General features: G+C 42.8%; 1 long non-coding RNA gene across 4 annotated transcripts in view; it reads left to right on the top strand.

Moving 5' to 3' along the window:
• The window catches only part of LOC115105574 (uncharacterized), an 81,817-nt gene that overhangs the window by 12,101 nt on the left and 41,934 nt on the right, over positions 1-27,782 (top strand). The window contains exon 1 of one of the 4 annotated variants that reach the window (XR_003859887.2): positions 26,560-26,785. The exons of the other annotated variants lie outside the window; for them this stretch is intronic. This is a non-coding gene — a long non-coding RNA (uncharacterized LOC115105574). Of the gene's footprint in view, positions 1-26,559; positions 26,786-27,782 lie in introns of those variants that run through there. 4 annotated transcript variants of the gene reach the window in all.

The following is a 27,782-nucleotide window of genomic DNA, read 5'->3' as shown; positions in this document are numbered from 1 at the left end:
AGACACTGACACATTGAATACGGCCTTGCATACTCTTGCCTGCATCTAGCTGATCTAGGGTGTAATCATTTGTCAGAGGGGATGGATGCTATTTCACAGGCTCCTAACCAACTGTGTTATTTTTTATTTATTTTTTGCATTGTTTGTAACTCCTTTTTTATATAATGTTGCTCCTACCGTCTCTTATGACCGAAAAGATCTTCTAGACATCAGAACAGCGATTACTCACCTTGAACTGGAGAGGATTATTTCTTTAATGAGTCCGAGGCGAAGGATATTCTGCTTTGTCGAGACAAGTCCCAAATCCACGTCCTCCGCGTGAAGAAAGGACAGAGAAAAAGGTGGAGGAGGGCGGGGTGCCTGGGAAGAATTTGCAGACGAGTAGGTAAACCACCAATACCCTCTGTATTATTGCCCAACGTGCAATAATTGGAAAACAAACTGGACGATCTACGATTAAGAATATCCTGCCAACGGCACATTAAAAACTGTAATATCTTATGTTTCACTGAGACGTGGCTAAACAACGACACAGATCATATGGAGCTAGCTGGCTTCTCCGTGCATCGACAGGACAGATCAGCTACGTCAGGTAAGATGAGGGTCGGGGGTGTGTGTCTATTTGTCAATAACTGCTGGTGCACGATGTCTAATAATTAAAGAAGTCTCGAAGTATTGCTCGCTTGAGGTAGAATACCCCATGATAAGCTGTAGACCACACTATCTACCAAGAAAGTTCTCATCTATATTATTCGTAGCCGTCTATTTACCACCACAAACCGATGCTGGCACTAAGACCACACTCAACGAGCTGTATAAGGCCATAAGCAAACAAGAAAATTATCATCCAGAAGCAACACTCCTAGTGGACAGGGACTTTAATTTATACCAGAATGTGCAACCAGAGGAGAAGAAAAACTCAAGACCACCTTTACTCCAAACACAGAGATGCATACAAAGCACTTCCTCGACATCAATTTGGCAAATCTGACCATAATTATATCCACCTGATTCCTGCTTACAAGCAAAAACTAAAGCAGGAAGTACCAGTGACTCACTCAATATGGAAGTGGTCAGATGACGCGGATGCTACGCTACAGGACTGTTTTGCTAGCACAGATTGGAATATGTTCCGGGATTCAACCAATGGCATTGAGGAGTATACTACCTCAGTCACTAAGTGCATCGACGACATTGTCCCCAGAGTGACCATACAAACATAGCCCAACCAGATGCCATGCAATACAGCCAACATCCACAACTGAGCTAAAGGCTAGAGCTGCCGCTTTCAAGGAGCGGGACACTAACGCCCTCAGACGAACCATCAAGTAGGCAAAACATCAATAAAGGACTAAGATTGAATCCTACTACACCGGCTCTGACTCTCGTCGAATGTGGCAGGGCTTGAAAACTATTATGGACTACAAAGGGAAATCCAGCCGCGAGCTGCCCAGTGACACGAGCCTACCAGACGAGCTAAATGCCTTTTATGCTCGCTTCGAGGCAAGCAATACTGAAGCATTTATGAGAGCACCAACTGTTCTGGACAACTGTGTGATCATGCTCTCCGTAGCCAATGTGAGCAAGACCTTTAAACAGGTCAACATTCACAAAGCCGCCAGACGGATTCCCAGGACGTGTACTGAAAGAATGCACAGACCAACTGGCAAGTGTCTTCAATGACATTTTCAACCTCTCCCTGACCGAGTCTGTAATACCTACATGTTTCAAACAGACCACCAGAGTCCCTGTGCCCAAGAAAGCGAAGGTTACCTGCCTAAATTATTACCGCCTTGTAGCACTCAGGTCGGTAACCATGAAGTGCTTTGAAAGGCTGGTCATCACTCACATCAACACCATAATCCCAGAAACCCTAGACCCACTCCAATTCGCATACCGCCCCAACAGATCCATGGATGATGCAATCTCAATCGCACTCCACATTGCCCTTTCCCACCTGGACAGAAAGAACACCTATGTGAGAATGTTGTTCATTGACTACAGCTCAGCATTCAACACCATAGTACCCACGAAGCTCATCACTAAGCTAAGGACCCTGGGATTAAACACCTCCCTCTGCAACTGGATCCTGGACTTCCTGACGGGCTGCCCCCAGGTGGTAAGGGTCAGCAACAACACATCTGCTTCGCTGATCCTCAACACTGGGGCCCGTCAAGCGTGCGTGCTTAGTCCCCTCCTGTACTTCCTCTTCACCCACGACTGTGTAGCCAAGCACAACTCCAACACCATCATTAAGTTTGCTAACAACACATCAGTGGTAGGCCTGATCAACAACAATAATGAGACAGCCTATAGGGAGGAGGTCAGAGACCTGGCAGTGTGGTGCCAGGACAGTAACCTATCCCTCAATGTGAGCAAGACTAAGGAGCTGATTGTGTGTGGACTATTGCAAAAGAATGGTCAAACAGTCCCCCATTAACATCGACGGGGCTGAATGGGAGCGGGTCGAGTTTCATGTTCCCTGTTGTCCACATCACCAACAAACTATCATGATCCAAACACATCAAGACAGCCATGAAGAGGGCACGACAACACCTTTTCCCCCTCAGGAGACTGAAAAGATTTGGCATGAGTCCCTAGATCCTCAAAAGGTTCTACAGCTGCACCATTGAGAGCAATGCCATCACCGCCTGGTATGGCAACTGCTCGGCATCTGAACGTAAGGTGCCGCAGAGGGTAGTGTGTATTGGCCAGTACATCACTGGGTCCAAGCTTCCTGCCATCCAGGACCTATATACTAGGCGGTGTCAGAGGAAGGCTCTAAAAATTGTCTACAACTCCAGTCACCCAAGTCATAGGCTGTTCTCTCTGCTACCGCACAGCAAGCGGTACCGGAGCGCCAAGTCTAGGAGCAAAAAGGCTCCTGAACAGCTTCTCCCCCAAAGCCGTAGAATGCTGAACAAATGGTAATATGGCCACCTGGACTATTTACATTGACAACCCCTCCCCCCTTGATTTTACACTGCTGCTACTCGCTGTTTATCATCTGTGCATAGTCACTTTACCAATTACCTCAACTAACCTGTAGCCCTGCATATTGACTCTGTACCGGTACCCCCTGTATATAGCCTCGTTATTGTTACAGCATGTACATTTCTTGTGTTACTTGTTGTTGTTTTTTACTTTAGTTTATTTAGAAACTGCATTGTTGGTTAAGTAAGTAAGTAAGGAAGTAAGCTTCTCACGGTAAGGTATCTGTTGCATTCGGAGAGATGTGACAAATACAATTTGATTTGATTTACAGTTGCAAACAAAAGTTTCGATTGGACAAATTCAGGTACGTTTATTCCCGTTTCGTTCTGTTTACTTCCGTTTAAGAAACGTTTTTCAACAGAATCTGCTAAATTAATACACCGCTGATTACACTTAAGCACAGTTACTTCTCACATCTATGTGCTCTCCTCCGCTCACATTTTCCCTTCACTTGTGGACTTCAGTGTACAACACACATGATGTCTGTGACCAGGCGAAAAAACCTTTCCAAGCCAAACCTCCATATCATAACCGCTAACCGCTTCACACAACCTACATGGCTGTCACCATATTAACGTCATATTCAACATAGCTCCTAGAAATAAAGCATTAGTAAACTCGGTACAATCATGCAGTACTATGTACAGTCTACAGCAAGCAATTTAGCAGTTACAACGGCGTGCCCAGGTGCCAATAAATTAATACAATCAAAAGCTTTCTTTGACTTGGAAGACTTCCAGTTTGATGGCCATAGCCGGCTAGATAACATAGCATCTCCCTCTGTTTGAGTGGCGTGTTTGAGTAGGCTAAACTAGCTAGCTGCATTCGCTAGCTAATTCAAAGTGAAAGTGAGAAAAATACAACTAAATATCTCTCTCTCTTGCTTCTCCTTCATTTTTGAAGAAATTAATTTGTTCAAAACTGTTCAACAATTGTCTGTCTTTCTCTTTGAGTCAACTACTCACCACATTTTATGCACTCCATTGCTAGCTGGCTGTAGCTTATGCTTTCTCTGATCCTTTGATTGGGTGGACATGTTAGTTCATGCTGAAAGAACTCCTATAGGTTGGAACACATTCTCCAGAAGTTGTCATAATTGCAGTGTACAGTGCATTCGGAAAGTATTCAGACCCTAAACTTTTTCCACATTTTGTTACATTACAGCCTTTTTCTAAAATGGATTAAAGAAATGTTTTTCCTCATCAATCTACACACAGTATCCCATACTGACAAAGGGAAAACTTTTTTTTTTTGCGAATTTCTATAAAATAAAAAACAGATAAGTATTCAGACCCTTTGCTATGAGACTCGACATTGAGCTCAGGTGCATCCTGTTTCCATTGATCATCAACTTGATTGCAGTCCACCTGTGGTTAATTCAATTCCCTCTTGCCCGAGATGGCATAGCAGTTCAGACGTCTTTTGTCCTCGTCTTGTCGTGTCGTGTATATATATATATTTACAACTTTTTTCACATACATTTTATTTTTATTTTCCATCAACTCATCTTCAATACACTCTCCTGCAACCTGCCTCACCAATTGATATGTATAAATACGTATTATTTACCTCAAATCTGCAATCCTCCAAGAAGCTAGCCAGAAGCTAGCCAGAAACTCCAAGAAGCTAGCCAGAAGCTAGCCAGGAGCTAATCAGAAGCTAGTTAGCTTCTTTACTGGCAACTCGTTAGTATTCAGCTAACCACGGTTTGTGGTCATCAGCTATCCTTTAACTCGAAAATCTATCGCCAGTTTTGTACGGCGCAGCGCGGCTCGGAACGGAACATACCGGACCGATTTTTCTCTCCATGTCCCTGGATTTCAACTGCTCTCTGGACATTCACTCCCGGATCTCACAGCTAGCTGGCTGCTATCCGTGTGTCTATCTGCTTTCGTCGATTCCGAGCAAACATCAATTACTCCGGAGCTAGCCAGCTCCGTCAATCACTCCTGAGCTCCGTCAATCACTCCTGGGCTGCAGTCACCTATCCGGACCCGTTTACTGCCTACGCGAGCCCCACCGGGCCTTCACAACTGGACTGCCGACGTTATCTACCCGAAGGAGATCCAGCTGGCTCCTCCGTCGCGACGTTACCTGAATGCCCATCTGCGGCCTGCTAACCGTTAGCTGTCTTACCGGCTGCTCTCAGAATAGACAATCGGACAATTTATTTATTTTTATTATTATTATGTTTCTTCTTGGGCCTCTATAACTATATCTATTGTTTTTATTTTTTTGTTGTGTGATTTGGACTAATCCCCTCTACAACACGGAACTCCACTAATCTACTGACGGAACGCAAGAGGTGGCTAACAACAGACCTCCATCCTATGCTAGCTTGCTACCGATGTCCTGGCTAGCTGTCTAAATCGCCGTGACCCCCAAACCAACCTCTCCACTCCCTGGACCCTTTTGATCACTCGACTAAGGATGCCTCTCCTTAATGTCAATATGTCTTGTCCATTGCTGTTCTGGTTAGTGTTTATTGGCTTATTTCACTGTAGAGCCTCTAGTCCTGCTCACTATACCTTATCCAACTTATTAGTTCCACCACCCACACATGCAATGACATCTCCTGGTTTCAATGATGTTTCTAGAGACAATATATCTCTCTTCATCACTCAATACCTAGGTTTACCTCCACTGTATTCACATCCTACCATACCTTTGTCTGTACATTATACCTTGATGCTATTTTATCGCCCCCAGAAACCTCCTTTTACTCTCTGTTCCAGACGTTCTAGACGACCAATTCTTATTGCTTTTAGCCGTACCCTTATTCTTCTCCTCCTATGTTCCTCTGGCGATGTAGAGGTGAATCCAGGCCCTGCAGTGCCTAGCTCCACTCCTATTCCCCAGGCGCTCTCTTTTGATGACTTCTGTAACCGTAATAGCCTTGGTTTCATGCATGTTAACATTAGAAGCCTCCTCCCTAAGTTTGTTCTTTTCACTGCTTTAGCACACTCTGCCAACCCGGATGTTCTAGCTGTGTCTGAATCCTGGCTTAGGAAGACCACCAAAAATTCAGAAATTTTAATTCCAAACTACAACATTTTCAGACAAGATAGAACTGCCAAAGGGGCGGTGTTGCAATCTACTGCAAAGATAGCCTGCAGAGTTCTGTCCTACTATCCAGGTCTGTACCCAAACAATTTGAACTTCTACTTTTAAAAATCCACCTCTCTAAAAACAAGTCTCTCACCGTTGCCGCCTGCTATAGACCACCCTCTGCCCCCAGCTGTGCTCTGGACACCATATGTGAACTGATTGCCCCCATCTATCTTCAGAGCTCGTGCTGCTAGGCGACCTAAACTGGAACATGCTTAACACCCCAGCCATCCTACAATCTAAACTTGATGCCCTCAATCTCACACAAATTATCAATGAACCTACCAGGTACCCCCAAAGCCTTAAACACGGGCACCCTCATAGATATCATCCTAACCAACTTCCCCTCTAAATACACCTCTGCTGTCTTCAACCAAGATCTCAGCGATCACTGCCTCATTGCCTGCATCCGTAATGGGTCAGCGGTCAAACGACCTCCACTCATCACTGTAAAACGCTCCCTGAAACACTTCAGCGAGCAGGCCTTTCTAATCGACCTGGCCGGGGTGTCCTGGAAGGATATTGATCTCATCCCGTCAGTAGAGGATGCCTGGATATTTTTTTAAATGCCTTCCTAACAATCTTAAATAAACATGCCCCATTCAAGAAAATTAGAACCAGGAACAGATATAGCCCTTGGTTCTCCCCAGACCTGACTGCCCTTAACCAACACAAAGACATCCTATGGCGTTCTGCATTAGCATCGAACAGCCCCGTGATATGCAGCTGTTCAGGGAAGCTAGAAACCGTTATACACAGGCAGTTAGAAAAGCCAAGGCTAGCTTTTTCAAGCAGAAATTTGCTTCCTGCAACACTAACTCAAAAAGTTCTGGGACACTGTAAAGTCCATGGAGAATAAGAACACCTCCTCCCAGCTGCCCACTGCACTGAAGATAGGAAACACTGTCACCACTGATAAATCCACCATAATTGAGAATTTCAATAAGCATTTTTCTACGGCTGGCCATGCTTTCCACCTGGCAACTCCTACCCCGGTCAACAGCACTGCACCCCCAACAGCAACTCGCCCAAGCCTTCCCCATTTCTCCTTCTCCCAAATCCATTCAGCTGAAGTTCTGAAAGAGCTGAAAAATCTGGACCCCTACAAATCAGCCGGGCTAGACAATCTGGACCCTTTCTTTCTAAAAGTATCTGCCGAAATTGTTGCCACCCCTATTACTAGCCTGTTCAACCTCTCTTTCGTGTCATCTGAGATTCCCAAAGATTGGAAAGCAGCTGCGGTCATCCCCTCTTCAAAGGGGGGACACTCTTGACCCAAACTGTTACAGACCTATATCTATCCTACCATGCCTTTCTAAGGTCTTCGAAAGCCAAGTCAACAAACAGATTACCGACCATTTCGAATCTCACCATACCTTCTCTGCTATGCAATCTGGTTTCAGAGCTGGTCATGGGTGCACCTCAGCCACGCTCAAGGTCCTAAACGATATCTTAACCGACATCGATAAGAAACATTACTGTGCAGCTGTATTCATTGATCTGGCCAAGGCTTTCGACTCTGTCAACCACCGCATCCTCATCGGCAGACTCGACAGCCTTGGTTTCTCAAATGATTGCCTCGCCTGGTTCACCAACTACTTCTCTGATAGAGTTCAGTGTGTCAAATCGGAGGGTCTGCTGTCCGGACCTCTGGCAGTCTCTATGGGGGTGCCACAGGGTTCAATTCTTGGACCGACTCTCTTCTCTGTATACATCAATGAGGTCGCTCTTGCTGCTGGTGAGTCTCTGATCCACCTCTACGCAGACGACACCATTCTGTATACTTCCGGCCCTTCTTTGGACACTGTGTTAACAACCCTCCAGGCAAGCTTCAATGCCATACAACTCTCCTTCCGTGGCCTCCAATTGCTCTTAAATACAAGTAAAACTAAATGCATGCTCTTCAACCGATCGCTACCTGCACCTACCCGCCTGTCCAACATCACTACTCTGGACGGCTCTGACTTAGAATACGTGGACAACTACAAATACTTAGGTGTCTGGTTAGACTGTAAACTCTCCTTCCAGACCCATATCAAACATCTCCAATCCAAAGTTAAATCTAGAATTGGCTTCCTATTTCGCAACAAAGCATCCTTCACTCATGCTGCCAAACATACCCTTGTAAAATTGACCATCCTACCAATCCTCGACTTTGGCGATGTCATTTACAAAATAGCCTCCAATACCCTACTCAACAAATTGGATGCAGTCTATCACAGTGCAATCCGTTTTGTCACCAAAGCCCCATATACTACCCACCATTGCGACCTGTACGCTCTCGTTGGCTGGCCCTCGCTTCATACTCGTCGCCAAACCCACTGGCTCCATGTCATCTACAAGACCCTGCTAGGTAAAGTCCCCCTTATCTCAGCTCGCTGGTCACCATAGCATCTCCCACCTGTAGCACACGCTCCAGCAGGTATATCTCTCTAGTCACCCCCAAAACCAATTCTTTCTTTGGCCGCCTCTCCTTCCAGTTCTCTGCTGCCAATGACTGGAACGAACTACAAAAATCTCTTAAATTGGAAACACTTATCTCCCTCACTAGCTTTAAGCACCAACTGTCAGAGCATCTTACAGATTACTGCACCTGTACATAGCCCACCTATAATTTAGCCCAAACAACTACCTCTTTCCCAACTGTATTTAATTTATTTATTTATTTTGCTCCTTTGCACCCCATTATTTTTATTTCTACTTTGCACATTCTTCCATTGCAAAACTACCATTACAGTGTTTTACTTGCTATATTGTATTTACTTTGCCACCATGGCCTTTTTTGCCTTTACCTCCCTTCTCACCTAATTTGCTCACATTGTATATAGACTTGTTTTTTTTTACTGTATTATTGACTGTATGTTTGTTTTACTCCATGTGTAACTCTGTGTCGTTGTATGTGTCGAACTGCTTTGCTTTATCTTGGCCAGGTCGCAATTGTAAATGAGAACTTGTTCTCAACTTGCTTACCTGGTTAAATAAAGGTGAAATAAAATAAAATAAAATTGATTGGACATGATTTGGAAAGGCACACACATTTACATTACATTTACATTTAATTCATTTAGCAGACGCTCTTATCCAGAGCGACTTACAAATTGGTGCATTCACCTTATGACATCCAGTGGAACAGCCACTTTACAATAGTGCATCTAAATCTTTTAAGGGGGAGGGGGGGTGAGAAGGATTACTTTATCCTATCCTAGGTATTCCTTAAAGAGGTGGGGTTTCAGGTGTCTCCGGAAGGTGGTGATTGACTCCGCTGTCCTGGCGTCGTGAGGGAGTTTGTTCCACCATTGGGGGGCCAGAGCAGCGAACAGTTTTGACTGGGCTGAGCGGGAACTGTACTTCCTCAGTGGTAGGGAGGCGAGCAGGCCAGAGGTGGATGAACGCAGTGCCCTTGTTTGGGTGTAGGGCCTGATCAGAGCCTGGAGGTACTGAGGTGCCGTTCCCCTCACAGCTCCGTAGGCAAGCACCATGGTCTTGTAGCGGATGCGAGCTTCAACTGGAAGCCAGTGGAGAGAGCGGAGGAGCGGGGAGACGTGAGAGAACTTGGGAAGGTTGAACACCAGACGGGCTGCGGCGTTCTGGATGAGTTGTAGGGGTTTAATGGCACAGGCAGGGAGCCCAGCCAACAGCGAGTTGCAGTAATCCAGACGGGAGATGACAAGTGCCTGGATTAGGACCTGTGCCGCTTCCTGTGTGAGGCAGGGTCGTACTCTGCGGATGTTGTAGAGCATGAACCTACAGGAACGGGCCACCGCCTTGATGTTAGTTGAGAACGACAGGGTGTTGTCCAGGACCACGCCAAGGTTCTTAGCGCTCTGGGAGGAGGACACAATGGTGTTGTCAACCGTGATGGCGAGATCATGGAACGGGCAGTCCTTCCCCGGGAGGAAGAGCAGCTCCGTCTTGCCGAGGTTCAGCTTGAGGTGGTGATCTGTCATCCACACTGATATGTCTGCCAGACATGCAGAGATGCGATTCGCCACCTGGTCATCAGAAGGGGGAAAGGAGAAGATTAATTGTGTGTCGTCTGCATAGCAATGATAGGAGAGACCATGTGAGGTTATGACAGAGCCAAGTGACTTGGTGTATAGCGAGAATAGGAGAGGGCCTAGAACAGAGCCCTGGGGGACACCAGTGGTGAGAGCGCGTGGTGAGGAGACAGATTCTCGCCACGCCACCTGGTAGGAGCGACCTGTCAGGTAGGACGCAATCCAAGCGTGGGCCGCGCCGGAGATGCCCAACTCGGAGAGGGTGGAGAGGAGGATCTGATGGTTCACAGTATCGAAGGCAGCCGATAGGTCTAGAAGGATGAGAGCAGAGGAGAGAGAGTTAGCTTTAGCAGTGCGGAGCGCCTCCGTGATACAGAGAAGAGCAGTCTCAGTTGAATGACTAGTCTTGAAACCTGACTGATTTGGATCAAGAAGGTCATTCTGAGAGAGATAGCGGGAGAGCTGGCCAAGGACGGCACGTTCAAGAGTTTTGGAGAGAAAAGAAAGAAGGGATACTGGTCTGTAGTTGTTGACATCGGAGGGATCGAGTGTAGGTTTTTTCAGAAGGGGTGCAACTCTCGCTCTCTTGAAGACGGAAGGGACGTAGCCAGTCGTCAGGGATGAGTTGATGAGCGAGGTGAGGTAAGGGAGAAGGTCTCCGGAAATGGTCTGGAGAAGAGAGGAGGGGATAGGGTCAAGTGGGCAGGTTGTTGGGCGGCCAACCGTCACAAGACGCGAGATTTCATCTGGAGAGAGAGGGGAGAAAGAGGTCAGAGCACAGGTTAGGGCAGTGTGAGCCCACACCTGTCTATATAAGGTCCCACAGTTGACAGCGCATGTCAGAGCAAAAAGCAAGCCATGAGGTCGAAGGAATTATCCATAGAGTGCTGAGACAGGATTGTGTTGAGGCACAGATCTGCGGAAGGGTACCAAAACATTTCTTCAACATTGAAGGTCCCCAAGAACACAGTGTCCCCCATCATTCTTAAATGGATGAAGTTTGAAACCACCAAGACTCTTGCGAGAGCTGGCTGCACAGACAAACTGAGCCATAGGGGGAGAAGGGCCTTGGTCAGGGAGCTGACCAAGAACCCGATGGCTACTCCTACAGAGCTCCAGAGTTCCTCTTTGGAGAGGGGAGAACCTTCCAGGAGGACAACCATCTCTGCAGCACCACCAATCAGACCTTTATGGTAGAGTGGCCAGACTGAAGCCACTCTTCAGTAAAAGGCACATGAGAGCCCGCTTGGAGTTTGCCAAAACGTGGCACCTAAAGGACTGTCTGACCATGAGAAACAAGATTCTATGGTCTGATGTAACCAAGATTGAACTCTTTGGCTGAATGCCAAGCATCACGTCTGGAGGACACCTGGCACCATCCCTACGGTAAAGCATGGTGGTGGCAGCATCATGAAGAGGGTATGTTTGTCAGCGGCAGTGACTGGGAGACTCGTAGGGATCGAGGGAAAGATGAATGGAGCAAAGTACAAAGAGATCCTTGATGAAAACCTGCTCCAGAGCGCTCAGGACCTCAGACTGGGGTTCACCTTCCAATGACCCTAAGCACAGTCAAGACAATGCAGGAGTCTCTGAATGTCCAGAGCTAGGATTTGAACCCGATCAAACATCTCTGGAGAGACCTGAAAATACAGTTGAAGTCGGAAGTTTACATACACCTTAGCCAAATACATTTAAACTCATTTTTTTTCACAATTCCTGACATTTAATCCTAGTAAAAATTCCTTCTTAGGTCAGTTAGGATCACCACTTTATTTAAAGAATGTGAAATGTCTAAATAACAGTAGAGAATAATTTTTTCAGCTTTTATTAATTTTATTACATTCCCAGTGGGTCAGAAGTTTACATACACTCAATTAGTATTTAGTAGCATTGCATTTAAAATATTAAACTTAGGTGAAATGCTTAGGGAAGCCTTCCACAAGCTTCCCACAATAAGTTGGGTGAATTTTGTCCCATTCCTCCTGACAGAGCTGGTGTAACTGAGTCTTCTGATAGGCTAATTGACATAATTTGTAACTGAGTCAGGTTTGTAGTCCTCCTTGCTCGCACAGGCTTTTTCAGTTCTGCCCACAAATGTTCTATATGATTGAGGTCAGGGCTTTGTGATGGCCACTCCAATACCTTGACTTTGTTGTCCTGATGCCATTTTGCCACAACTTTGAAAGTATGCTTGGGGTCATTGTCCATTTGGAAGACCCATTTGCGACCAAGCTTTAACCTCCTGACTGGTGCTTCAATAAATCTACATACAGTGGGGCAAAAAAGCATTTTTATTCAGCCACCAATTGGGCAAGTTCTCCCACTTAAGAAGATGAGAGAGGCCTGTAATTCTCATCATAGGTACATTTCAACTATGACAGACAAAATGAGAAAAAAAATCCAGAAAATCACATTGTAGGATTTGTAATGAATTTATTTGCAAATGATGGTGTAAAATAAGTATTTGTTCACCTCCAAACAAGCAAGATTTCTGGCTCTCACAGACCTGTAACTTCTTCTTTAAGAGGCTCCTATGTCCTCCACTAGTTACCTGTATTAATGGCACCTGTTTGAACTTGTTATCAGTATAAAAAACACCTGTCCACAACCTCAAACAGTCACACTCCAAACTCCACTATGGCCAAGACCAAAGAGCTGTCAAAAGAAACCAGAAACAAAATTGTAGAACTGCACCAGGCTGGGAAGACTGAATCTGCAATAGGTAAGCAGCTTGGTTTGAAGAAATCAACTGTGGGAGCAATTATTAGGAAATGGAAGACATACAAGACCACTGATAATCTCCCTCGATCTGGGGCTCCATGAAAGATCTCACCCTGTGGGGTCAAAATTATCACAAGAACGGTGAGCAAAAATCCCAGAACCACACGGGGGGGGACATAAGAGAGCTGGGACCAAAGTAACAAAGCCTACCATCAGTGACACACTACGCCAGTGTCTCCACCACCAGAGGAAAGGAGGCTGTCTGTCCTCCCTGGATGAGGAGCCTATATCCTGGCCTCCTGATTGGCTCATTCTAAATAGAAAACACACACCATGCTCACTGTGTGCCAACGATGCACAACAACAAATATTTCTGATACTCTCTCTCGGGCGCGCGCGTGCGTGGGACTTAGGCACGTGTGGATTGAAGCCTGCTCTGCTCTGCTCTGAGTCCTCCTCAGGAAAACACTGATGTGAGAGAGAAAAATAACAGAGATGGAGGAGGAGAGCTTCACTCCCGCCAAGCGCTCAGCGCAGCCAAGTATTTACCGTTTTATATGAATGCAATTAGCTAGCGCCCAGCTTGTGTTGAACCAAATCATACTGCGATATTATCATAGTGGAGTGCTGCTTGCTTTGCGCTGTGTTGATTGTTTATGATTACTGCGGTACAGGCCAGCTTGCGGCTTGCGCTACAGCCCCTCCATCAGACAAGGAGAGCAGAGTGTCGTCGTTTCCACACAAGCTTTAATGTGGTTGATGACCTGAATAAATTAGTTGTTTTTTTCTTTTAGATACTGTGATGTTTAACTTAAAATAAGTCTCCCAGCCAGGATTCATCATCCACTACATCAGGTGGTGTGTGTCTGTGTTTGTGTGATGTTCTACTCTTACTGTGCGGTCTGATCCAGTGGTGGAGGTAGGCTGGCGGTGGCTCTGCACTGTGCTCTGTGGTGGTCATAAACCATACAGGCTAATCTCTCTTGTGTCTGCATGGAGGAGCTATGCACATCACCACACGTTTCTTATGGCCAGTCCAAGTTTGTGAATGTATTTATTATTGCAAGTGTATGTCCGTAATCATTTTTTTGTATACATATGTGAGAACAAAGGTGTTCTGATTTTTTCTCGGTTTGTTTGTGTCTATCCGGCATGTGTGACAGTTTGAAATATCAGTGTGAGTCGCTAGCGTTGTCGCAGTGCTGCTTACTGCTCCTCGCTGTAGAGTCACTCTGGCTCCACTCTTTGTCTAGATGAACTCTGTTACTGAGGTGCTGGGGTGCAGCTTGGGCGGAATTCTAAGTGTGTGTGTATGAGTCTACACGTGCGTATGCATTAGTGTTTTGATTCACAAGCTGCTGTGCTGACAATGGGTTGACCTTTGTGTGTGTGAGTGCACGCACGGCTGTCCGTGTGTGTGTGCCTGTGTTAGCTGTTTACGACGTGCATATGGCAGGGTCATCCACATGATCTGAGAGCTGGGGAGGTGCAGGGGGTCTGTGAGCTATGCATTATCCAGGGGAGAAAATGTGTGTTTTCCCTCCTTGCGTCGCCTCCTTGTTCTAGGGATCCTGCGGTTTTCTTAAGCATTCATATGGAAATGGGGGGTAGGTTCTCACATTAACTTGATGTGGTAATGAATGGCAGCCAGTGCTGGCTTAAAGCTGAGATCTGCATTAGGGGAAACAGTGCCACTGACCGCCACAGGCACATTTGTTATTGTTTTTGTTTTGTTTCTTAAAACCTGGAGAGGAGCTCGAGCATCAATAAAATTAAAAAAATCTACTCTAGGGTTGGGGCGTATCCAGATTGTTATTTCCTCATACCGTCCTTCTCTCACACCGGGATTTACGGTATTACCGATTTAGAACACAAGGGGGCGCACACAAAGTATGCAAAAATGGCCATTGGGCGTCTATTACCAGAATGCAAACAAAATGAGCACAAGTAATAGTACATTTCCATTGAGACTGCTAGCTAAATATGCTAACGAGAGCAAACGAAAATTGCAAAGACGGGCAATACAGCTCATAAAGTTATACATAAATAGGTATAAAAATAATAATAATCTTGCTGTGTTTTGTAAACACAGATCTAAAATGCTTCTTATTTGAATTTCAGCTCAAACAAATGTTGTGCTTCAGTTGCACTTCTCCACTCCAATGAAAATTCACAAATGGACATTCTATCAAAAGACAGGCTGTGTATCTACTTTTCCCTGGTTCTTTTCTTTATGTAGCCTGCCTACTTTTCTCTGGTTCTTTTCTTTATGTAGCCTGCCTACTTTTCTCTGGTTCTTTTCTTTATGTAGCCTGCCTACTTTTCCCTGGTTATTTTCTTTATGTAGCCTGCCTACTTTTCTCTGGTTCTTTTCTTTATGTAGCCTGCCTAGTTTCCTCTGGTTCTTTTCTTTATGTAGCCTGCCTACTTTTCCCAAGTTCTTTTCTTTATGTAGCCTGCCTACTTTTCCATGGTTCTTTTCTTTATGCCTACTTTTCCCTGGTTCTTTTCTTTATGTAGCCTGCCTACTTTTCTCTGGTTCTTTTCTTTATGTAGCCTGCCTACTTTTCCCTGGTTATTTTCTTTATGTAGCCTGCCTACTTTTCTCTGGTTCTTTTCTTTATGTAGCCTGCCTACTTTTCCATGGTTCTTTTCTTTATGTAGCCTGCCTACTTTTCCATGGTTCTTTTCTTTATGTAGCCTGCCTAGTTTCCTCTGGTTCTTTTCTTTATGTAGCCTGCCTACTTTTCCCTGGTTCTTTTCTTTATGTAGCCTGCCTACTTTTCTCTGGTTCTTTTCTTTATGTAGCCTGCCTACTTTTCCCTGGTTATTTTCTTTATGTAGCCTGCCTACTTTTCTCTGGTTCTTTTCTTTATGTAGCCTGCCTACTTTTCTCTGGTTCTTTTCTTTATGTAGCCTGCCTACTTTTCCCTGGTTCTTTTCTTTATGTAGCCTGCCTACTTTTCTCTGGTTCTTTTCTTTATGTAGCCTGCCTACTTTTCCCTGATTCTTTTCTTTATGTAGCCTGCCTACTTTTCTCTGGTTCTTTTCTTTATGTAGCCTGCCTACTTTTCTCTGGTTCTTTTCTTTATGTAGCCTGCCTACTTTTCCCTGATTCTTTTCTTTATGTAGCCTGCCTACTTTTCTCTGGTTCTTTTCTTTATGTAGCCTGCCTACTTTTCTCTGGTTCTTTTCTTTATGTAGCCTGCCTAGTTTCCTCTGGTTCTTTTCTTTATGTAGCCTGCCTACTTTTCTCTGGTTCTTTTCTTTATGTAGCCTGCCTACTTTTCCCTGGTTCTTTTCTTTATGTAGCCTGCCTACTTTTCTCTGGTTCTTTTCTTTATGTAGCCTGCCTACTTTTCTCTGGTTCTTTTCTTTATGTAGCCTGCCTACTTTTCCCTGGTTCTTTTCTTTATGTAGCCTGCCTACTTTTCCCTGGTTCTTTTCTTTATGTAGCCTGCCTACTTTTCTCTGCTTCTTTTCTTTATGTAGCCTGCCTACTTTTCCCTGGTTCTTTTCTTTATGTAGCCTGCCTACTTTTCTCTGGTTCTTTTCTTTATGTAGCCTGCCTACTTTTCCCTGGTTCTTTTCTTTATGTAGCCTGCCTACTTTTCTCCTGTAAAATGCAAGATTAACTTTAAGTAAAACATTAGGAAATGTAGCTGGTTACATTCTTTCTATGATAAACATTAGAAATTTGATGGCCATGCATCGTTTTTTTGCAAAAAAATACCTTGCTTTTTCATTTAGTTGTGTGGCTGCCAGCCAAATAGTGTTGCACCTCTGTTGTCATCGGATGACAATGAAGCTATTTTCTGCAGATTGTGTGGCACTAATTTATTTTCTGTGAAGGAAAACTATAGTTGCACGTCCCTGATCACTCTATTGAAGCAGAAAAACACTGACTTCCAATATAAAACGTGACCCTGTCAATAGACAGCTAGACTCACCTGCTCCCGCTTTCTCCCGTTTTGCTATTTACAAACAATCATGTGACTGGCTCGACTGTTTTGGGGAACTACAGTAAGCTTCATAATGTAAAATAATGTGACAGGTGAAATGAAGAACGCAATCTGCTTTATCTCCTAATGTATTGCACAAGCTTACTGTATGTATTTACTTAAAAAGTAGCTACAAATATATTAAAATGTATTGAAAAACGAAAAAAATAAAATGTTTCAAAGGTATTGACGGTATTGAAAAACCATCCTGTGGCTATTTCCAAATACCCCGGTATACTGTATACCGGCCAAGCCTAATCTCCTCTGCTGTTCTATCACTCATGCACTGATGTGCAATCAGAAGAAAAGTAAACAGTGCTCGTTGTTTGAAGTAATGACTTTGTTGGTGTAATATCGCAAACGGACGTGGCAGTTTCACCACTACGGATTCCAGCTTTAATGCCGCTGGCGGCCTTCGGCTCCCGGACCAGGAGAGAGCTGAAAGGAAAGCACATTCCAACAGCACTATACACACTCACACTCACACACATTCTGGAACTCACACACACTCAAACTCATACATTCACACACATATGTGCGCGCACACACTCTCACCAACAGACACTGAAACTCGTTCTCATAATGTACACACACTTGCACAATTAGGTACACATGAATATACAGTAGACGGATAGTCATGCCCCAAGATTCGTCCTCTTCTGTCATTTCGTATCCTTTCCCCTCCTTACGCTCTCTCTTTCATGTGTTGACCAGCCAAACTGTTAATATGGCTCTATGACCATGATTCTCCTTGACTAAGCGGATGTATTTCCCTATCCTAAGAGGCCTTCATTTCAATTTACATTTTGATTGGTTTAAAGTTTTCACTGTTAAGCCACCTAGGCAGTTTTTTCTGCCTTAATACCCAACAATATTACTCAATTAAATACTGACCAATTTCAAAGTTCTTTCTTTTTTCTTCTCTTAGATCAATTAAATTTGACATTTGTTCAGATTTTGCGTTATTCATTTTAGTTATTATCTTTGTTTAAATTGTGTATTGCACTCAGTTTGGTTAAGCAATATTTTATGTGTAAAAGGTCATTCAATATCCTAGGCTTCTTGCCAAAACGTACTGTGGCTGACTAAAGACGAATGAGTCACAATGTATAACCTCAAATGTTCTTTAATTCAATTCCATGGTAATTCGTAAACAAAAGAGTGTGTTTTTATTTGCATTTTAGATTATCTCCTTGTATTATTATATGTGAATTTAAATCATATTTCAGGACCTCCATCTTTAATACATTGCATTTCCTTGTATGTGTTCCTGTCATACAAAGTATAGTAATCTCCAGACTGAACTATATCAGCAAGGTTCCATAATGAGATTTGTCTCAGTGGATATGCTGTTTTTTGTCCTACAGGATTAAATGCTATCACCCGATCGGCTGCTAATATTACTCTGTGTTGCAAAATTGTTAAATACAGACAGGGTGCTATGTTTGTGCACTTACGTATTTTAAACATTTTAAAAAGAGATATACTTATTTGTTTCTTAAAAATAATTAATAGCTCGTTATTTAAAAAATATGGAATCACACATTGAAAGAAATGTTCTTTATTCAAACATTAATTGGCAGTCTATTCCCCCCACGTGTCAAACTAAATCATCTTTACATATTAAAGAATAATCACACATTTTTACATAACTTTGATTTATTTTTCATCTGAGAAACTTAATTTAAAAACATGTTTACATAAATTATATAGGTTTTAGTAATTATGGCTGCTCAGAAAATGAGAGAAAATGGTCTGCCTTGTGTTGCCTTCGGAAATCTATAGGCTGATAAAGCATGTGTAATTTTTCCATGAAATTGTAATATTATTTTTATATATTTAGTTAATTTGCATGTTTATTTAGCCAGATGTATTTAGTAATATGGGAGTATACAGTTCCCTGACCGTATACCATTTAATCATATCATTTTGATCTTGATATTTACCGTTTTCTTTATGACATTTTCAAGACTGTCATCAGCTCATTAGCAGTGATGTGTAGTGCATTAGGTAAAAGACACCATAGTGTGGTGATCACTAAAAGAGCAACCACTCTCCTAAATGACTGTGTGCTGCTGTTTTGTTTCTCCATTAGGCCTAATTTAAACAACAATTGAGCAGGACAAGCAGACGGTGGGCTTGTTAACACACACAGACTATTTGTAAGGCGGCGCGGTGTGTGTGTCTTAGTGAGAGGGACGCTCCTTCGGTGGCGTTATGAGGACGAGTGTCTTTCACTGACAATCCACTCCACCACCACAAGTGTCCTCTTCTCTGTGAATAGGGAGGATTTGTTGCTTTCCACCTAATTAAAGGGCCTTCTGAGTTGTGGTAATGGGACTGGCTTCTTTGTTCTGAGGCAACAACAGCATCTTCTAAAGCTAGTGTTTTTCTGTGGTGACAGAAGCAGGGTATGGCTGGCTTTCACACTGCTTTTGTGATTATCTCTCACACGGTGCATAGGTTCTGTATCCTAAAGTAGTCTACTGCTTCACCTATCCTCTTACAAATGATATACATGAGTTATATCAGTTTAATTTGTCAAACTAAATTTGTTGAAATGAGAGGCTTTTCTGTGTTTGTATGTACTACACAACTGTACCAATCTACCGCAGTCATTATCCTAGCTTCTGTGTTTGTGAGAGAGTCGTTACAAAAATGTTATTTTGCAGTCAACTCCAGAATTTGTTAACAATAAAATGATAGAAAACATTTCTGAGCACTGCCAAATATGGTATGTGTGTAATACAGTATTCTGGCAGAGTTGTGGATTTTAGGGAAATGTACTCATATGACAATGTCAGCTCATGTTATTTGCTTTAAAATGAACCATTTAAATGTAATTTGTCAGCTTGTGTGATTCTCTTTTTAAATGAACTTTTAAATGTTGTGGTAATTTTGGGCAACCATCACGAGCCAGATTACTAATGATGTTTTCTGCTGTTGCCTGACTGCCTGCATGCCTTAGGCTAGTGTTGGAGGGCCCTAACTACGTAGGATGGGGAGATTATGATGCACTCAATGCTTTGTGTGGGTGCCTGTAGGCTTGACCTGAGAGAGGGTGTGACAAGCCTTTGTGGGTGTTTGAGAGGGGAAGAGGGATTGAGAGCGACAGTGTCGGTGTTAAACTAGTCTGTGTGTGGGGTGGGGGTGGGGGGCGTGTATGTGCCATAGTACGTGGAATGGTGGTGGAAAGCAACAGTGTCAGTGAGCGTCCCCTCCCCAAAGCACACAGTACTGGGATCAAAACTTCAACGCAGAGATGTCACATGTTAGCTTATGAGTCACATGGTATGCTGCCCATCCAATCGCCGTTCAAAAAGGCAAGAATGGTCTAGACACGACCAAAACGTAGGGGACAGACAGAGTTATCTATCTGACAACTGAATGGACTGTGCATTTCTCCAAGTTTTGAAAATGTCTAAAGTTTCCCTTGTGGCTCATTGACATTCTCTGCTCTTAACGATGTGTAATGGCTCTGTGCTAGGATTCTTGGGTCACCTCTCTGCTGCTCTGACATTGCGTCACTAGATTGTATTGTAGTGTGTAGTTTGCTGATGCTGCTGCTGTCTCTAGGCAGGGCCATGGTGACGGAGCTGCTTCTTTGCGTTCAGGTCACGGGCCAGGCTGACCATCAGAGATGGGCTTGTTGATGAGGATAGCTGGGGGGGGGGGGGGGGTGTAACAGGGCCCGAGACAGTGACTTGCACCGAGGAAATCAAAATATGTCTCGTTACCTTTTAATCGATTTCTGTTCTGCTGTCATTCAAATGTGAGGAGCCAAATGTGATGGATGGTTTACAATATGTGCAATATCAGGCTGGACCCGCTTGGTCCAATGCTGAAAGCTTGCTTTAATTCTGCTCAGCTTTTCAATATAAGTGGTGGCCAAGGTTAAGTTGAAAATTGTATTGAACTGAATTGTGTCTTATCATGATGACATGACTGATTTGTTCCAGCACTTGCTGTGGCTTGACTATTTTAGGAGAAGATACTCATAGCTTTTAATTCTATACAAAATGGTATATTTTATATTATGGCAGTACTTTATCCCATGCAGATCCCATGCATTAAATAGACTGAGACTGCAGAGAGTAAATATAATACATGAATTGCTTTTAGAATAACTGAATTCAATGTTATTAATAATACTATAACGAATGCAAGATAAAGTATTTGCTGTATTTTATCATTGGGTTTTATGTGTGTGTGCCAGCATGTTTGAGTGTGCCTGTCTTCATGTTGCCCTACACAGTGGCTGATTTTGTCATTCTTTCCGTGTCGGTGCGGCACATATCTTCACAGAGAGGTTTAAACTCGAACCCTCCGCGCTCTGTGACCCAGTGCCCCTTCGGTGGCTATTGTTCCCACCGAAGGGGCACTGTCTGTGTGGCAGTCCTTATGTCCTCTCCTGGCCAATGAGCCCCAGTCACACACTTATCTACCTCCCTATCTTCAGCCCACTCTCTCTTTTAGTTTCTCTAGACTTCAATACACATTTGTCTCCTCAGATGTCTCACCATATCTTTCACAACTCACTCTTTCACCCTTCAGACTTAAATTGTTCATACGTTGTTATGCTCTCATATAAGGCATGTCATTTGCTTTAGTTCAAGCAGTTAAATTGAATTAGCAAAGTACAACTTCTTTGTTAAAAATCTATTATTTACATTCATACATTTTCATATAAAAGTCAAACTAGTTTTTGGTTATAAATTCTCACAAACCGCAATTATCCTACAGACTGAAGCTCATATACTGAATATTGAAGGGGTTTTATTTGACCAAGAAATACCTACTTTAATGAATTTATAACCTGATGTTTAGTTTTCACACAAGTTGAATCATAAAAGTAACAGAAACAATGGTTAAATTGTTTTAGTTTGATTGGTATTATTTGCAACTAATTCATAATAATCGATTCAATGTGAGTTTATAATACTATATAATATCTAATGTAGCCTAGATTATTATCACAATATTAATATGACAGAAATACAAAAGGTTGGCTTCAAATAATATAATTTCTTAAACTCAGCTTCCAAAAACATTTGAACTAAACATTTAAAATCATACTTAAACGGATGTTATGTGTACGTGTCAGTATGGTGTATTTATATGTTAATATTTTAAATCCATTGTCATAGTTGTATGCGCTCTGTCGTTTTGTATTTTGATTCAAGTTTTCAATTATACTAATCTATTAGTCCATTTTACCCACAATCTACCATCCATTTATTCCTTGTCACAACATGCCATTTTAGCAATTTACATGTATTCATCATATGCATTTAGATGCTTATGTTCACCCAGGTTTCACATAATTGCCTGGGTGTGTTTTTTTCTGTAGCTCAGAACAAAGTGCTTAGGAAGTGCATCTGTTCTCTTTTCTATCTCTGTGGTATAACCCCAACACCAGCCCTCTCAGTCTGTCTGTTAAAGTGATGTGGTTGTGTGTTTATGCTCTGTTTCCTTTACTGTGTGTTGCTCTGTGGTGGATGTGGGCTGTGGCAGCAGTAGAAGTGGTGGCAGCAGCAGTAGCAATGTGTTTCAAGGCAGGCTAGTGTTCATTATGGAGGCCTTGATTGTTTTAGGGATCCTGAGGACACAATGCCTTTGTCTTCTCACTCCACACATTATTTTCCTTCTTCTGCCTTTGAATTTGCTCATTTTCTGCCCCGTTTTGTCCCGCTTACGCCCTGCCTCCGCCTGCTTCTCATTGCAAGGCTCTAGAATTTAGAACTACAAAAATCAACATCATTATGTTTAGCATGTTTTCTCTCCTGAATTAGATTTTTCTATGTTCTATTGTAATCACATTTTGTTGTGTAAAATAAGCCATCATTACCAGTGACAATAGACATGGGTCGTATGTTTAACTCGGCATTAAAAAATATGTTACATTTACATACGTATTTAGTTGTATCCCTGACAACGTGCGTAGCATACCAATATATTCAAGACAATAGAGTAAATGGAATAGGAACTTCTCAATAAATGTCCTCAATTATATTCACATAGCAAAATATCTATATTTTTGTTGCACATTCGCTTCTAAACAAAATCTATGTAAAATAAGTCACTGATTAATTAAGGAAAACAAATCATTAACCAATATTTTTAAACAATTTAGATCTAAAAATAAATCAAATTGTAACATGAGGAGTAAAATAAAATACACAAGAATGGAGCTATATACAGGAGTTACCAGTACCAGATCACTGTGGAGCTATATACAGGAGTTACCAGTACCAGATCACTGTGGAGCTATATACAGGAGTTACCAGTACCAGATCACTGTGGAGCTATATACAGGAGTTACCAGTACCAGATCACTGTGGAGCTATATACAGGAGTTACCAGTACCAGATCACTGTGGAGCTATATACAGGAGTTACCAGTACCAGATCACTGTGGAGCTATATACAGGAGTTACCAGTACCAGATCACTGTGGAGCTATATACAGGAGTTACCAGTACCAGATCACTGTGGAGCTATATACAGGAAGTACCAGTACCAGATCACTGTGGAGCTATATACAGGAGTTACCAGTACCAGATCATTGTGGAGCTATATACAGGTAGTACCAGTACCAGATCACTGTGGAGCTATATACAGGGAGTACCAGTACCAGATCACTGTGGAGCTATATACAGGGAGTACCAGTACCAGATCACTGTGGAGCTATATACAGGGAGTACCAGTACCAGATCACTGTGGAGCTATATACAGGGAGTACCAGTACCAGATCATTGTGGAGCTATATACAGGGAGTACCAGTACCAGATCATTGTGGAGCTATATACAGAGCTATATACAGGGAGTACCAGTACCAGATCATTGTGGAGCTATATACAGGGAGTACCAGTACCAGATCATTGTGGAGCTATATACAGGGAGTACCAGTACCAGATCATTGTGGAGCTATATACAGGGAGTACCAGTACCAGATCATTGTGGAGCTATATACAGGAATTACCAGTACCAGATCACTGTGGAGCTATATACAGGAATTACCAGTACCAGATCATTGTGGAGCTATATACAGGGAGTACCAGTACCAGATCACTGTGGAGCTATATACAGGGAGTACCAGTACCAGATCATTGTGGAGCTATATACAGGGAGCACAAGTACCAGATCATTGTGGAGCTATATACAGGAATTACCAGTACCAGATCACCGTGGAGCTATTTACAGGGACTACCAGTACCAGATCACGGTGGAGCTATTTACAGGGACTACCAGTACCAGATCACTGTGGAGCTATATACAGGTAGTACCAGTACCAGATCACTGTGGAGCTATATACAGGGAGTACCAGTACCAGATCACTGTGGAGCTATATACAGGGAGTACCAGTACCAGATCACTGTGGAGCTATATACAGGGAGTACCAGTACCAGATCACTGTGGAGCTATATACAGGGAGTACCAGTACCAGATCACTGTGGAGCTATATACAGGAGTTACCAGTACCAGATCACTGTGGAGCTATATACAGGGAGTACCAGTACCAGATCACGGTGGAGCTATATACAGGGAGTACCAGTACCAGATCACTGTGGAGCTATATACAGGGAGCACAAGTACCAGATGACTATGGAGCTATATACAGGGAGTACCAGGACCAGATCACTGTGGAGCTAGATACAGGGAGTACCAGTACCAGATCACTGTGGAGCTATATACAGGAATTACCAGTACCAGATCACCGTAGAGCTATTTACAGGGACTACCAGTACCAGATCACGGTGGAGCTATATACAGGGAGTACCAGTACCAGATCACTGTGAAGCTATTTACAGGGACTACCAGTACCAGATCACGGTGGAGCTATATACAGGGAGTACCAGTACCAGATCACTGTGGAGCTATATACAGGGAGTACCAGTACCAGATCACTGTGGATCTATATACAGGGAGTACCAGTACCAGATCACTGTGGAGCTATATACAGGGAGTACCAGTACCAGATCACTGTGGAGCTATATACAGGGAGTACCAGTACCAGATCACTGTGGAGCTATATACAGGAATTACCAGTACCAGATCACTGTGGAGCTATATACAGGGAGTACCAGTACCAGATCACTGTGGAGCTATTTACAGGGTGTACCAGTACCAGATCACTGTGGAGCTATATACAGGAATTACCAGTACCAGATCACTGTGGAGCTATATACAGGGACTACCAGTACCAGATCACTGTGCAGGTGTACGAGGTATTTGAGGTAGGTATGTACATGAAGACAGGGTAAAGTGACTAGGCATCAGGATAAATAATAATAATAAGAAGAAGAACAACAAAAAGAGTAAAAATAAAGAACAGAGTGCCAGCAGCAAATTATGTATGTGTGTGTGGGGGTGTGTGCGTGTGCGTGCGCGCATATACTGTATGTGAATGTGTGGAGGTTTTGTGGCCCTAGTCACACTTTTACAATAATTTTTCTTGCCTAGAAGTCTATTCCTACTTTTTACATTTTACTGCAAACTCATTAGTGAGTCAAAAATAAGAGGTAAAAAGTTGTGGCAAAAATGTAGTACATGTGCAAGCAGAGCTTGTGCTGATGGGGCTGCAGATCATTGTGAACACATCCTCAAGTGAGCAACGGTGAAATGTTGACATTGATCTTCTCACTCTTTTGCTAAGGCTATTGGTGAGTTTGGGAGAGCTAATCCACCTAATGCACACACACACACACAGACACACAGACACCAACACACACATAAACATACGCACAGCAGGAGGTTAGTCTAACTGAAAACACAAACTACATAAATGTCAGATGTAATTTTGTTTGTGTTGAAACCATCATTATCTTGTTGTTTTAGTCTGGGCTTTTATGTTGGGATAGACTGCCATTTGTGATTTACTGTTGATTGCGGAAAGCTGAAAATAGTTATTATTTAAGCGTTGTTTCCACATTTTTTATGATGCAAACAAATAATACTTATAAAACATTAAACAAAATAAAATAAAAATCTTCATATGCACAGTATGAATATGCAATCATTAACTTACTCACCTTTTTAAAATATGAAGGAGGAAAAGGAGATACAATATCACTTTAAATTGATGTGACCATTTTGAAAGAAAGCTAAAGAGTAAAAATGTGAAGTTAGAAATATTTTCAGAAATGATGATGTTTTAATGAATACTGAGGACATAAAAATATATATATTTTTATCAGTAAAATATTTTTTGTAACTACATACAATTCCAGCTATTTCTCTGTACTTCATCATAGTGATAATAACTGATGCTAATGAGTCATTTTATTTACCATGGATTCATAATTATTCATCTAAATTAATGGTGGGGGAATGCATTAAAATCACAATATCAAAATTTGACAAGATCAATAGATATAGTGGAGGACAAATTATACTAGTGAGTTGTACTGAAATTATTAGATAATTACAAGCTAAAATAAGGTTAGTCAATGATTGAATAATGGTTCTGTTGGAGCATCAGTAAAAAGAGATTGAAAGGAAAATTAGTCTTATAAGAGAGAACGGAAAAATAAACACTGATCTGGCCCACAACACGAACCAGACCTGAGCAGAAAAAAAATGCTTGCTAAGCTATCTGTTTCACACATGCATGGACAGAAGGTTCGATATTCATTCGATCGATGAATGAAAAGGCACAATGGCAAAATCGGACGGGCTCCTTTTCAAATCCACGTCTCCGATGTCCCCCCGCCACCCTTCCACAGTCTGCAGTCGCTCGGCGGCTGGTGTGGCAGGCAGAGTGGAAGGAGAGGAGAGAGAAAGAGTGAGGGGAGAGCAAGGGTTACATCAAGGCTGCTCCCTGGACCGTGCAAACAAGTCTAGACCAGTGACCTGTTCAATGGCTCCTTTTGAGGAGCGGTGCAAGTTCGGTCAGGGCGAGGAGAAAGCCAGGCGGGCCCTTCTTTTCAGTGCCGGAGCAGCTCAAAGCCCACGGCTGCCAGGAGGTAAGGAGGGCCGGGAGGGCAGGCATCTGCTTCCATGGTTACGGGCCGGGTATGGGAACCCCGCTATTGAGGAAGCTCCGTTCTCATGCTCCCTCTGAGGCAATGTCACGCATTTTAAAATACGGGCGGGCCGGGCTGGGGCGAGGACCATATCCACAGCAGCAGCAGAGTGGTAAATAAAATTATAACACATGGCATGTTTGAGGAAAAAATAGGAATAGGGGGATACGTTTGGGGATGGGGGCGGCGGGGTGCGTCGTAGAGAGGAAAGGAAAGTGCGTCACATGATCACTGCGAAACAAAATTCAAGGTAAAATATTTTGTGATGAGGAGGTGAGATATAATATTTTTTTTTTATTGCTTTTAAGCGGCTTTGCTTTTGTTTGCGGGAAGGGTATTGTTCTGTGTAAGTCAGCAGCGTAGATGATTTATCTTCCCAGAGAACAAAGGTCAAGGTTTATGTGGTGAACTCTTTTTTTGAAAGGCAGGGATAGCTTCTTAATGAGGATTCACCCCAGCCTTTAACTTAAAAGTTTTAGCCTCAGTTTGTCAAATACAATGAATAGATTCATAATGTGAGCAAATGACTGCGGACTGGCTGTACTCTTTAATTGTTTAATTTTTTTATTGTCTAAAATGGATGACCAACTTTATATATATATTTAAATTTGTATTGTATAATACAACAGTATTATTGAACCAGATGGCAAGAAAAAGTATGTGAACCCTTCGGAATTACTTGGATTTCTGGTCAAATTTGATCTGATCTTCATCTAAGTCACAACAATAGACAAACATAGTGTGCTTAAACTAATAACACACATTAATTATTATATTTTTCTTGTCTATATTGAAAACATAATTTAAACATTCACAGTGTAGGTTGGAATATGTATGTGAACCCCTAGGTTAATGACTTCTTCAAAAGCTAATTGGAGTCAGGAGTCAGCTAACCTGGAGTCCAATCAATGAGACGAGATTGGAGATGTTGGGTAGA

Source organism: Oncorhynchus nerka, linkage group LG22 (genome assembly GCF_034236695.1).
Source record: "Oncorhynchus nerka isolate Pitt River linkage group LG22, Oner_Uvic_2.0, whole genome shotgun sequence".
Lineage (NCBI taxonomy): Eukaryota > Metazoa > Chordata > Actinopteri > Salmoniformes > Salmonidae > Oncorhynchus > Oncorhynchus nerka.
Note: the sequence above shows the minus strand (reverse complement) of the source record. Positions and strands in the feature narration are given on the sequence as shown.